The sequence below is a fragment of the Marmota marmota genome, unplaced genomic scaffold, assembly GCF_001458135.2.
Source record: "Marmota marmota marmota unplaced genomic scaffold, marMar, whole genome shotgun sequence".
Lineage (NCBI taxonomy): Eukaryota > Metazoa > Chordata > Mammalia > Rodentia > Sciuridae > Marmota > Marmota marmota.
In genome coordinates, this window is record NW_025999990.1 from 20760146 (window position 1) to 20773294 (window position 13149).

Sequence of the window (13149 nt, forward strand, 5' to 3'; positions counted from 1 at the left end):
TTAAGGAAACAGACCCAGAATAGGGAAGTGGCCTGGGTCAAGTCATGCCTGGGGCTCTACCAAGGGCCTGCTGAGGACAGAGCCCTCTCTGGGGACCCTCTGGGTAGGAGATGTGTACTAGGTGGGCGTGGATGGGGCCAGAGCCTTCGTTGGTGGGATACCAGGATCCCCACAGTCAAGGATGTTGGGATTGAAATTTGCGCCAGCCACGGTCCTCATAGGACCTGGGGATGAAGCATCCTGGTCCATCCCATGTTGGAGTTGGGACACTGGGCTTATGGCTGTACTTTCTGCCTGTGGATCTTAGGACAAGTCCCTGCTCCCTTCAGGATCTTGGTTTCCTCATCTCTGCTAGGAGTGGCTTAGAAAATATATCTGAGGTCTCTACAATCTCCATTTCTTCCTTTGGAACCAGGGATTGAACCTAGGGTGCTTTACCACTGAGCTACATCCCCAGCTCTTTTTATTTTTTTTTAATTTTGAGATAGGGTTTTACTAAGTTGCTTAGGGTTTTGCTAAGTGGCTGAGACTAGCTTTGAACTCCCGATCCTCCTGTATCAGTCTCCTGAGTGGCTGGGATTACAGGCGTGTGCCACTGCACCCAGCACAATCTCCATTTTTTTGAGGTGTTCGTGATGTATGGATCTAAGCCATAAATATTTACTTTTATAATAGCTAAGACTGACCACACTGTCACTGTGTGCCAGGCACTATGCTAAGCCCTTTCCCTGCATGATCTCCTATCGTCAGCACAAGACCCCTCAGGTAGGGAGGCTCCCATGATACAGGGGAGGAGACTGAAGGTCAGAGTGACTTGGAAACTTGCTCACAGTCAGATTCCCAGTGGAGGCACTGCACCTAGGTCTGTGGAGCCCCAAATCCTGCCTTAGCTCCCCAGCCACTGTCACCAGGGCTTGAACATGAGGGCTCCAGACCAAGATGCCACTGCAGGGTGGTGCTAGGCCCTGTTCTAGGGTCAGATGCTCTGGGAGGCTGTCCTGGGTCAAGGCAAGCCTCTGTTTGTGGGTGCCTCTCCCTAGCCCTGCTACCTGCAGCAGTACTAAGCCACTTTCAGTGGCCTTGAGGGTAACTGAGGTGGTCTCCATGTTTTTCAGGTGAGAAAAGATTGCCCAGAAAGCATACACATTAAGTGACAACATGATTGACCTGCCCAGGACCACATGGCCAGCTAGAGGTTTAGCTGGGACTCTCCCCAGCCTCCTGACTTATCACCTTCTTTCTCCTGCAGCCAGTGTTTGTAGGAAAATACATTATTTCAAAGGTGAGAGACCTGGACATTGACTCTGGATGCCCTCTGCCACATTCCTGTGCAGCCCTGTCACTGTGCGGTACAGACTACCAGTTCAATTTGTATTTAAGGGACATTGATTTCCCTCAGACAAAACAACCACCCAGTCTTCTTTTGTGCTAAATCTACTGCTCCGGGCTTGAAAGGCAGCAAAACCAGCTCATGGCTCCGTGCTTAGCCAGGCAGAAAGGAAGGTGACCCAAGGTCAGGCAGGCCTCTGGGACCAAATCTGCTCAATAATTGGCTGGTGCTGCAGTGGGCAGAGCAGCTTGGCATTGTCCTGACTGCTGAGCGTTGGGGTAAAGCAGAGAAGTGCTTCCTGACCCCGGAGGGGAAGCAGAGCATGCCCCGGCCTGGCATTCTCTGTGTCTTCCTTGAGTGCTTATTTTGTGCCAGGCCTTGAGCAAAGTGTAAACCCTGTGCTCCTGGTGACACAGTCTGGTGTGTGTGCACAGCCGTTTAGTGAAGCATCCCACAAACACTTAGAAGCTCACTGTGCAGAGTGCTGTGAAATCCAGGTTCAGAGACAATCACCTGGTGTGTGCGTGCAGAAGTTAACTCTGAATCCTGGAGGTTGCAGCATAAAGATTGTCATTATCAAATAGGGCCTCTATCTCAGGTCTCCTTGACAGCAGCATGACAGACATCTGATGCACTTGGCCTTTCTGGTCTTCTCGGAGCTGTCTGTGTTTCCTAACAAACCATTCTTCCCTGACGTGCTTCCTGCCTCTCTGAATGCTCCTCCTCAAGCTTCTTCGTGAATCCTCTTCTGTGAAGCTTCCTCAGGGTTCTCTGCTCTTACTAGGAGCGCTCCTGCAGAAATCTCATCTCCTCATAGCCTCCAGTTCTCCTGTCCTCACTTCTTACCCCATCCCTGCAGGCCCATCCTCCCTGGGAACATCAGAAGCATTCCCCTGGGGTCCCCTGAGTGTCCACACCTCAGCAGCTTCTCAGACCCTCAACCTGTCCTTGACTGGTATAGTTAAAAGAACAATCTGGAATCAGAGTCTCTTTCCATTGCTTAGTAGCTGTGTGACCTTGGGGAGTTCCAGAAGCCCCTGGAGGCTCTGATTCATCATCTGAAACATGAGAACCAGACTCCAACCTGATCAGCTATTGCCAAGATCAAGTGCCACTGTGTTGGGCCATCCCTAGTTCAAGGCCTCACAAACTGGACTCTCAGTAGGCACAGGTCCCTCTGCCCCAAATCTGGCTCCACTTCGACTCTTCCTTCTTTAGTCTCTGTTTACTAGTTCACTAAATCTTGTCAATTACAGCTTGGAAAAACCCCTAGAGTTCATTCCTCCCTGTAGACCAGCTCTTGCTCTAATTTAGACCCTTCTGGCTGATCTTTTTGCTGTCAGAGAATTACCACCTGAAAACACCTTTTGTGGGTCCCATTGCCTACTTGTACTGTGAAGTCCAGGTTCTTTACCAAGTCATGCAGGCCACATTCCAAACTGGCTCCCTCACCTTCCCAGAGACCACCCTTCTTCCCATGATCCTCCAGGCACTGTGCCTTTGCACATGCAGATCCAAATGCCTGGAACCACGCCATACTCCTTCCTCCGGCTTCCTTCTTTTGATCTGGCCACTTTTCCAGATGAGGTCCAGTTATGGCCCCTGCCACCTCTCTATGGTCCTGGACCAGGCACTCTCTCCTCTGTGCTTCTGCTGTGATCAGTGCTGACTCTGTTAGGACACCCTCACAACACACAGCCCCGGTGTCTATGTCCTCGGTGGAAGGTCTGTTTTTTCCCTAAGGGAAGGTCCAGTATCTGGTCCATCTTTGTGCCCCTCACACTGGCACAGAGCCATCTGGGGGCTTTTCAGCACATGCTCACTCCAGTAAGGAGGTCCTGGTTCCTCGCAAGCTCCAGCAGTGCAGGACACCCCGTTAATAAACCGACTAACACCACGGAGGAGTCAGAGCTGAGCACAGTTCTCTGTTCGTCATTTTTTGCCTAGTACCTTCTAGGAAGGCACAGACTCCCCTGCCCATCCTGGGGAGCTTGGGACCCAAGAACTGAACATCATTGGAGCCAGGGGGTGGGGGGCCTGTTGGCTCCCAGCACCTCGTTTCTGCTTTCCTTTTTTATTTTTTAAATTTTTCTTCATCATCATAATCTTGCTCATCTGCTTCTTGGTTGCTGACCAATCTCTTTCTCTAGCTTAAGAAAAAGAAGGGAAAGACATGTTCTATTTTTCTTTCTTTCCCTTTGTCCTTTTCTCACTCCCCTTGAGATAAGTCAGGGTCTTGCGTTTCTGCGGCTGATGGGCAGGGTCGGATGTAGAATACAAGGGATTTATCAATAGTGTTTCAAAAACTAGACTCAATGCTTTGTTTTTGGCTGAGAAACAGTTGAGCTGAGCTTTTCAGAATGTCTGCTCCAGTGGAAGGCCAGGGGCTCATTCCCAGGGAGCTGTGGGTAGAGACGTCATTCTGAGTCCAACACATGCCCTGCTCCCATCCCTCTGCAGCAAGGGAGCCTGGTTGTGACTCTGGGCCAGGTGAGGCCAATCTAGGGGTATGTGAATGGCCAGGGTGTGCTTTCTGCTATTGAGTGGTCTCATCAAAAGAGGCTCAGTCTGCGGAGACTGATTACATCCAAGACATTCCAGCAAGGCGGTGTGCTCCTCAAAGTCAGGTAGATCTCCTGCATCACGACTTGGGTGCTTGTTAAAATGGTGAACTGAGAATCTGGAGAGGGCGTGACACCAGGCAATCAGCATGAGCGACATGTCCAGGGGGGCCTTGAACACACTCCTGTTGTGGTTCTGTGGCTGCTGCCATCGACTAGCAATGCCTGGCCTAAATTCCAGAGTGGAATCTTGAGAAGATGGAAACAAGAATTTGGCACACAAGGCAACTTCTACCTTTTTATATTTAAATATAAAATATTACCTGCAATTAACCTGAGCATCTTGATCATTTTTCAGGGTACAGTCCAGGCATGTTAAGATCATTTGCTTTGGGGTGCAACCAATCTCCAAAACTCTTCTAATTTTGCGAAATTAAAACTTTAAACCCATTGAATGACAATGCACTTTCCTCTCCCTCCCTGCCTGGCAACCAACATTCTATTTTCTATCTCTATGACTTTGTCTGCTCTAGGTCCCTCAAGTATATGGAATCACAGAATATTGTCTTTTTGTGACTGGCTCATTTCACTTAGCATGATATATCAAAGACTTCCTAAGTATAAAGAATCGCTAAGGCAAAGCTGCTTTCAAATGACATTAATAGTGTTCCTTTAGCAGAATTCTGATTTTTGTAGTTGCTTTGAGCAGCTGTCCTGAGCCCTCGGTCAGCCTCTGGCTTCTGGAGATCTGGGTACCTGGGTTGAGGGCAAGTGCAAACCTAGTCTTGCTTGGCCAGTGGGGCTCAGCTGTCCTTGCAGTTGTGTCCTTAGTGACAAGAGTCTTTTAAAGGTCTTTAGATATTTTCTCTTGCAGAATCTCTTTTGTGAATTTTTTTTTTTCATTTCAAAAAGAGCAATTTACACAACCATGACAGCTCTTGGCCACCAAAGCCAGAACTCAGTGACTGTCTCCTTCCAGTTGGAAGATGCTTCCTTTGGCAATGAAGTCATGCGTGTCCTTCAGCTAAATGATCTTCTTGGCTTTGGAGTGTGCCTCCTATCTCCTCTAGAACTGTGGTTCTCAATCTTGTGTGTACTTTAGAATTGCCAGAGTTCTTTTTAAAATAATTTCTATGCCAGGTCCTCTCACGTTACTTAAAAGATCAGAGAATCTGTTTCAGTTGTCTTGCGGTCGGCAGCCAGAATCCTCACCTTAAAAGATCTCCCGGGGTGGGTGGTTCTGTTGTATAATGGTTGGGAATCTTCTCCCACAAGCAGAGGGCCTGTGCTTTGGCTGTATACCAGAGTCATCTGCAGAGCTTTAAGAAATTCTCAAGGGACCCCACCCCAAGACTTTCTGGTTCTACTGATCTGAGATGTGACCTGGGCTATTAGGGTTTTTCAAACTCTCCAGGTATTTCTAATCTATAGCCAGGACTGGGGACTGCTATTCCAGATCTGTAGTTCTCAAATTTGAGCCTGTGTCAGGTATCTTTAGAGAGCTCAGTGGCTTTGGGCCGCACTAGAGTCTCTGGGTCAGTAAGGCTGGGTGGAACCTTTCGAGCAAGTTCCAAGCCATGCTGTGGCCTTCCCAGGGACCACACTTCCAGGATCACTGCCCTGGATGGTCTTTTAATGACATTGGCCTCCCCCCCCCCGCCCCACTCCATATTCTTTTTCCTGGTTTGGGGTTTGTTTCTTTCCCTCAAATCTGATTCAGACCTGAGACTTCTTAAAGGTCCCAAATGGCTTTTTTTTTTTCCTTCAAAACATTTTAAACAAGTAAATATTATAAAGTCTTTTAAAAGCAAAGTGACAGATTTCTCCCCCTAGGATTCAGAGGCTCAGAGTGTGCCTGGGTTAGGTATTCATCCATGCCTATTAGGATTAAGGTGCATTTTGTGATCCAGAGTTAAGGGATTGGTGACACTTTATGGCTAGTGCTGGGGTGGGATCTGAGTACCACACTGTACCCTCTGGCATAGGGAGGCCCAGCCTGTCCCACCTGGGTGAGGACCCAGCCTTCTGACTCAGGCCCCATGCTCTGCCTTCCCTGCACACCTGTGCAAAACTATCAAGGCAGGTGGCAGTGAGGGGACATGCAAGGGAGGCCACCTGCCTGTCTGGTCGGTGGTACCTGGTTTCTGCCTCCATCTCTCTCCACTGTACCCAGGGGTGAGTTCCCCGATCTTCCCTCTGAAGACATCCCAGCAGGGAGACGACATCAACCCCCTGCAGCTCAGAATTCCACTTCAACCACAAAGTTTACAAGAACCCTTGAAGATCTTGACAATTTATTAAAGGAGAAATGGTTACTGGTTTATTAAAATGAGGTAAAACCCCCTTCACTTCCCAGGACTACTTACCAGCACGTTCCCAGGTCACCGAGGACTCCAATGAAGGACCGTGAGACCCCATAAAGCTATGTATCAAAGGCCAGTTTGCAAACAACAAAACCTCATGACCTTCACTTCAAATTCAATTCTAGTGAACTTGGTTCTAGTTTCTATAAATAGAGCAAGCTAAGAGAATGGCAGCAGATGTTAGGTGTATAGATGTAGCAAGAAGTGGCAGCTAACCGTCTCACAATGAAGGTGGATCCATGCATCTCAGAAGCCACAAGCCAACCGAGGCAAGTATGTGGCAGTAAGCTCAGAGCAGCAGAGCGGTCCAGCTCTGTTCACTCTGTGACATCACGCCAGGCAGAGACCTCCTTTAAATAACCTTCGGCATGTGGTCATTAAGGAGGCAATAGAATGATCAGAATGATTTCCATCCCCCCAAACTCAAAAACATACTCAAAAAAGTCTTGGTGCTTAAGAGATCCACTTTCAGCGATCTACAAATTCATAAGTGAAAGGGTCCCTTCTCTGGTGGTACCCGAGTTGGCAGACTCCCTCTTCTGAGCTTGCTTGTAAGTAACTTCAGCCATTCTTTCCTGCCACCTCTCCTCCAAGGAAAAAGGACAAGAGGGAGGGGAGACCAGTCCCTTCCATCTTCCCACCTCAAAGGGAGCTTGCAGCATGGTTGATGATGTGGCCGGAACACCCTCATTCTGCACCTCCAGCTCTGCTGGTGGCATCCTTATTTAATGCACATGGGAGAAGGAGTCAGGACCTCACCGGAGACCTGGGTTAATTTCTGATTTTGAGAATACCACCGTTTTCCCTGCAGGTAGACACTCCTGCTTTCCCAGCATTTCCACCATTTTCTCCCTGGGCTTTGCTGCTACCCCAGGAGGAGGATAGGGCAGATGGTAGCAACCCTACCTGGGCCTCCGAAGATGGCGGTTGTGTGCGCCAGGTTGGGTGGGGGGTAGGGAGTGAGGGGGTGGGGAGAATCTTTAATATTTATTGTTTAGATTTCGGAGGACACAACATCTTTATTTTATTTGTATGTGGTGCTGAGGATCGAACCCAGCGCCGTGAGAATGCCAGGTGAGCACGCTACCGCTTGAGCCACATCCCCAGCCCCAAGGTTGATTTTGATTCNGGGGGGGTGGGGGTGGATTGGCGGTGGAGGTCTCCTGTTGGGTGGCCAAGGTTTTCCAAGGTGGGTGAGGCTCCAGAGTTCCAGCTCCCTGTGTTACCCTCTTCTTCCTGCTGGGGTTATTTGGTCCAGGTGTGGGCTTTACCCCTGGCCTCACAGCCTGCACAGCAACTGTGTGCAGGGAGGGGCCTTGGGTGTTTGCTCCTGTCTGCCAAGCCCAGGGCATCAGAACCAGCAGCACTGGGTATCTGTACCTGTGGGTAGAGTGGGGCAGCGGTGATACTTGGTACTGTCATTCAGACCAAAGGCCTGAGCGAAGTGGCAGTGTGGAGGAAATCCCTGCCAGTGTCCTGCTGCTCTGGCTCTTTGGGAGGAGGCTGGTGGGTGCCAATTGGCCGCTTCTGCCTGTCCCCCAGAGTCAGTCTTAAATACTTACCCTGGGGATGCTCAGCCCTCACTGTGGCTGACTTCTGAGCAAGTCCCCCTGTCCAAGGTCTATCTGTGAAGCAGCCAGTCTTCCCACACCCTGCACGTGATTTAGGGAAGTGGCAGGGGCTTGATGGACTGCAGATTCCCTTCCTCGGCAGGCCTGACATCACAGTAGAAAGCCATAATGCCCCTACAATGCAGTATTGTCTGAAGTGTGAAATGTGCGTATATGTTTGTGTATATTTTTTTTTTGCAAAGTGAGCGCTTCATCCCAATAAGCAGACAGTGGGCTGCTCAGAGGGTCATCTGGAGCCAATCCCCTGCCATCTTCTCCCTAGATACAGCCAGGACAGATGCTGGGTGTCAGCAGAGGAGCTGTGGAAGTGCTTGCCCTGGGGCCAGTTGTACCTGGTGTGGCTTCATTCAAGCTCTACATGTTTCCCAGAGGAGTTGGTGGCAGCAACTCACCTCTGAGCTGTCTCCATTGATTCCTGCTCCAGCTTTCTCTGCTCTCCTCTCCAGGAGCCAAGTCACACTGCTCGGTGCTCCACAGAGCCTGCCCCCCCCCCCCCAAGAACGAAAGGGAGGACCAAGGTAGCTTTTGCTGGGATGCTAGAAAAAACGCCTTTGGTGTCAGAAGCCCCCTCTAGTCCAGTTGATTAGCTTTCCCTGGCCCTGGAGAGAAATGCTGAGCCATTCTGAGAGCTTTGAGGGAGGGGGCCCTGCAGCGCTGGCCTATTTTTATGCAAATGTGGCTTCGGAAGCTTTGGTTACTACAAACTCCTGTAGCATAATTCTAGCTGCGTGTGATTCTGCAGTGATGGCTGGAACCCTAGACCTAAAAAACATCATCAGGGTATTTTGTGTCTGTCACTGGGTTTGAAAGACCCTCAATTTCTACCCAATAAAGCCAGTCAAATGGTTCATCTAGCAAAGACTGCTCTCTCTCTCTCTCTCTCTCTCTCTCTCTCTGTGTGTGTGTGTGTGTGTGTGTCTGTATGCACACACATGTGTGTGTATTGGCCTGGACTGGGCTGACAAGAGTCAAGTCCAATATGGGGAGGTTGCCATATATCCATCCCCAGGGGCTCATGGCCACCTGGGCACATCTTTGGGCAGTGTAGGGGTACCTGAAGATCAGGAGACCTGTGGCTGTCTGGTAGAAGTGGCAATCTAACCAAGGGAGGAGGTGGGCTTACAGGATGGGCTCAGAGAGCAGAAGAGGAGAAGTCAAGTGGACTATTGAATTGATACATAGGTGCACAGGGACCTAGAGAGAGGACTGGGTGCTTCCGTAGGAGGAAGGAGGGTCCATAGGGGCTGGAGCTGCCTAGAGAAGGTGAGATTTGAGATGTGCTTATACCTGGACCCAGATCTTGTGGCTCTGCAGACCTGTCTCTCTCTAGGCAAAATAACTCCATCAAGGTCCTGGATCACATCAAAGGCATTTGAGCACACATAACCCTCTCTTAAAAGATGACAGTAGGCTGGGGGTTGTGACTCAGAGGTAGAGCACTTTCCTAGCATGTGCAAGGCCCTGAGTTCAATCTCCAGCAGCACAAAAAAAAAAAAAAAACAAAAAAAACAAAAAACATCTCCTCTGGTGCCCTTATAAAAGGAAAAAAATATATATATATATATATTTTTAATGGATGGTACAGACGCCTGGTGTGGGTCTGCCTGCCTCCAGAGATGTAGATGGATGGCTTGTGTCCCCAAATTTGCATCCTTGGAACCCTGGCAGCCTTCCTTGTAACACTCCCAGAGGCTCACAAAGTTCCTGTCCCCTCTGCCTTCAGCTCCTGCTCTGGGGACTGCTTTGTATCTGTTGACTGTCCAGATGTCAGACACAGCTCTTTCTTTGGTACCAATGGTCACAACATGGGAGGTTCATCTAGGGAGGAGGTGGGCTCACAGGATGGGCTCAGAGAGCAGAAGAACATGGGTTCCAGAGTGTGGTAAGGTGGCAGGGAAGGGAGGGAAACCACTTCCCAACAGGCAATCACCTCCAGTGGAGACCCGTCCGGACACCAGCCAGCTGCTAGCACTCCTGTGGCCCAGCCTCTGCCTACCCTGCCTAAGGCTTCCTTCTCTGCTCCTGGTCCTCCTGTCCCCACCTTCCTCTCAGCAGTAGAACACATTCCTGCCATTTCCTTTCCCCAGCTGTTTAAGCATTCTCTGGAGTGCTGGTCTCCTGCTGAGCCTGGGTCTCAGCTCACCTGCCACCTGCCACTTTCCATAGACATTTTTTCAAGGGGAGACCATTTATTTCCTCTCTGAGATGATTGTGATGACAGCTGTAAGATATTTGGATGTTTCATTATTATTATCATAAAATGCTAAACACTGAAGCAAGCAACTCTGAAACCTAAGTACTATTTGAGGCTCCTCCCTGAGACCTGGCCCTTGTCTTCCACTCTATCCTGGTGGGAAAAAGAGCTGACGCTCTTCCATAAGAAGGGGGACTTCCATAAATATTTTTGAACGAATGTATGTATGAATGTCATTTGTCTATTTACTTCACATCATTTATCAAGTTCATGCTGTTTACCACTTCATTCATTTAACAAGTATTTTCTGAGCCCCTGCATTGAGCTAGGCTTCTTGAGGAACTGGGACATAAGAGTGAACAAATGCACATGTCACCACTCACAGAACGTAGAGACTGGCCCAAGATATGGAGGTAGTCAAAAACCTCCCAGCTAAAGTTTAATTATAAACCGTGCTGTAAAGGAGCTACAGGAGCCGGGAAAGGCTTTCTCGGACCAGGGATCAAGCACCATGGAGAGCTCCCTGCGGAGGGAGCCTGTCTAGGTGGCCTTGTCGGGGAAGCATCCGGGGCCTGCAAGGGGAGAGAGCCCCGGGAAGGAGGGGGACAGCTGGAGCACTGACAGAGTAGGACCCTGTGGGGAAGAGGTGGTCACATTAGCAAGGTTGATTTTTTTTTTTTTTTTAAGAGAGAGAGAGGGGGTGGGGAGAATCTTTAATATTTATTGTTTAGATTTCGGAGGACACAACATCTTTATTTTATTTGTATGTGGTGCTGAGGATCGAACCCAGCGCCGTGAGAATGCCAGGTGAGCACGCTACCGCTTGAGCCACATCCCCAGCCCCAAGGTTGATTTTGATTCTCAGAGAATCCGCTAGTCCTTGAAGGGGGAAGAGGACGTGATCAGGTTGGCATTGAAAAAGCTCACTCTGGCTACAGTGTGGAGGGCGGGATTGCTGGGGCCAGAGTGCCTGAGGGGAGGCCAGTTAGGAGGCTCCTGCTGGTGGCAAGGACTGGGTGATGGGTGACCTGGGGATGGGGTGGTGGGGACAGGGCCAAAAGCTCCCTAGAAGACGAATGGGGAAAGCAGACCCATCCACAGAGGTACATGTGCAGGGTGGGGGAAGCGAAGGGCAGACAGTGGCCCTTTCTTGTAGAGGCACAGAAGTCTGACACATGGCCCTCCAGGGGTGAAGGCTTGCTGGAGGAGGGAGATCATGGCAGTTTCAGCCAAGGCAATGGGTGCTGTTTCCCCAAAGAGGAGTTAGGACACCTATACTTTCAGACAAATCAACGGAAAACCAGTCATGCTGGTCTTGGGCTCTTATCACAGGGCAAAGAGCTAAGGGGTCATGGTTGATTTGAAAGGGATTTCACAGGGAGAACAGTACTGTGAGCACCACCATCATGGTAGATGGCGGGAGGAGGGTGGCGGGGGTCACCAGTGCTGCCTCTTGGCTCCAGGCTTAGTGAGAGGGGCTCCTGCAGGATCCCCAGAAAGCAGCCATGGATTCCCATAGCACTGGAGCCCTGCTCTTGCAGAGGACACCGTGGTGGTCAGGGCAGCAGCATTGGTCTCATGTAGGGTCAAGAGGTGAGTCCTGGTAGTAAGGTCATATGGTAGAAAGGTCAGCTAGGGGTCATTTTAAAAAGGTATTTTGCTGAAGAGGGTGGCCTGTCAGAATGAGGGGACCTTGGCAGGGGAGTCTATGGGGTGTACTGCAGGGGCAGAAGTGGCATTAGGATTTGCCTGATCCAAAGAACTGGTCAGAGTGCCACCTGACAGAGGTCTGAGGAGGTCTCTCCAAGAGGGCAGTGGGACCTGAATTCAACATGGGGAGGTTCTGGATTTATGCTACTGAGAAGAATTTCAGGATGCATCAAAAGCAAGGCTCAAGCAAAGATTTACTAAAGGATAACAAAGCAAAGGTATATACACCCCAAAGGCAGGATGTGGACACCCTCACCTCTCAAATAACAGAAGACAGTAATGCATCCAGGGTTCAACTCTCTGACTAGATACATGCTTTCTCTGTTTGGGTGCCCAGGCAAGATTTTGTGCAAACCAAATCCCAATGTCAATCATTTGATATTTGGGGTCCAGAATGTTTCTTCTTGATTAAGCCATCTAACCATCAATCATCTGAGGGCACATTGTGTAGGTCTACGAATCTGGTGCCATTGAAATTGATGATGTTTTTGTTCTAGTTGATCTGACATGAGCATATGCTGGAGGTTTTGTTCATCTAACTAAAAGGACAAGCATGGCTGGTTGTGCTCTTAGATCTGAGTCTCCATCTGGTAGGGTCTCTGCCTCTCTCTCCCTAAGAGTTCACCTAGCTAAAGAGGGAAGCCTGGGAGTGAACCCACAAACATCACCACAAAAGACTTTAAACATCACTGATGTCCTTGGGAGTACATAAAGTCCTCTTGAGAGTGTCCCAGTTCTGTAGCAGGGGACAGGCAGGATGCATGTCAGAACATGCAGCTACCAAGAGAAGGGGGCAGGCAGATAGAAGGTGACTGCCACCTCCCCAGACTTCAGCAGCCACTGCAGCAGTCTGGGGAAGAGGTATGGAGAAGTCCCAGTTGGCTGAGGATTCAGGGTGGGCTCCTGTGGGATCTGTGCAGTCCCCTTACTGAATCCAGACAGTGTTTGTCACTTGTAGTGCCTGATGAACTTCTAAACTACCTGAGGGACTCCAACAATCATGAATCTGTCCCAGATTTCATCTGATGTCAAGGGAAGAATTGTCCTGACCAAGCAAAAATGAAGGTGTTCTCCATCATACAGAGCACAGCGTGTTTGAGGTACTGGGTCCAGAAGTTGAGAGCCATGAGCCACATGCAATGGCCAAGGAAGAGCAAGTGGGAGGGGTCAGGAGCAGGACCATTGGCCTGGTCTTGGACTGGGCACTGGAACTCTCCAGTCAGATGGTTTTGGCTGAAATCTGTAGGGAATGAAGGAGATTCACTCATGTTTGGGGGAGAAGAACCCTGTAAACATGGCCAAGGAATAGTTCATTTGTTTTCTAGGAAATGAGGCAACTGGGGAATGGATGTCAATTGGC